Source organism: Sinocyclocheilus rhinocerous, unplaced genomic scaffold (assembly GCF_001515625.1).
Source record: "Sinocyclocheilus rhinocerous isolate Xijiao unplaced genomic scaffold, SAMN03320098_v1.1 scaffold1012, whole genome shotgun sequence".
In the NCBI taxonomy this organism is placed as follows: domain Eukaryota; kingdom Metazoa; phylum Chordata; class Actinopteri; order Cypriniformes; family Cyprinidae; genus Sinocyclocheilus; species Sinocyclocheilus rhinocerous.
In genome coordinates this window covers 778,181-778,770 of record NW_015640039.1, presented here as the reverse complement: position 1 = coordinate 778,770, position 590 = coordinate 778,181, and positions in this window count along the sequence as shown.

Genomic DNA, 590 nt, shown 5'->3' with positions numbered 1-590 from the left:
AAAATCTAGATATTTTTATTATTATTAACACTTTTTCCCCCCATCATTTCATCACATCCAACATAGCTCAATATTCAGCATATAAAAAATGTCAGTACATACATAAAATGTAAATACATACAATGTATGTGCAAAATTGCAAAAGTGTGTATGTACAGGTTCTTTATTGTCATTGATGGTTCTACGAAGCACCTTTTAACATCTACATAACCTTTCCATTGCGCAAAAGGTTATTTATAGTGAAAAAATTATTTTCGATATTTAAAATGTTCTTCACACTACACTCCTAAATATAAAGGTTCCAAAATGGTGTTTTTGCACTGATGCCATAGAAGTTCCCCAAAGAAACTTTCAGAATAACAATGGTTTACTTTCTTTTTTACTTTCAAAAAGCCTTTTTTTTCACTATGAAGTACCTTTTGTGCAGTAGAAAAGTTCCATGGATATTAACGGTTCTCGATGGAACTATCAAGAAAAAAATGAAAGAAAAAAATGCTTATTTTAAGAACCGATCACTTAAAGGTTCTTTGGAGAACCAAAAATGGTTCTTCTATAGCATTGCTGCAAAAACTCCTCCTATTTTTTTTTTT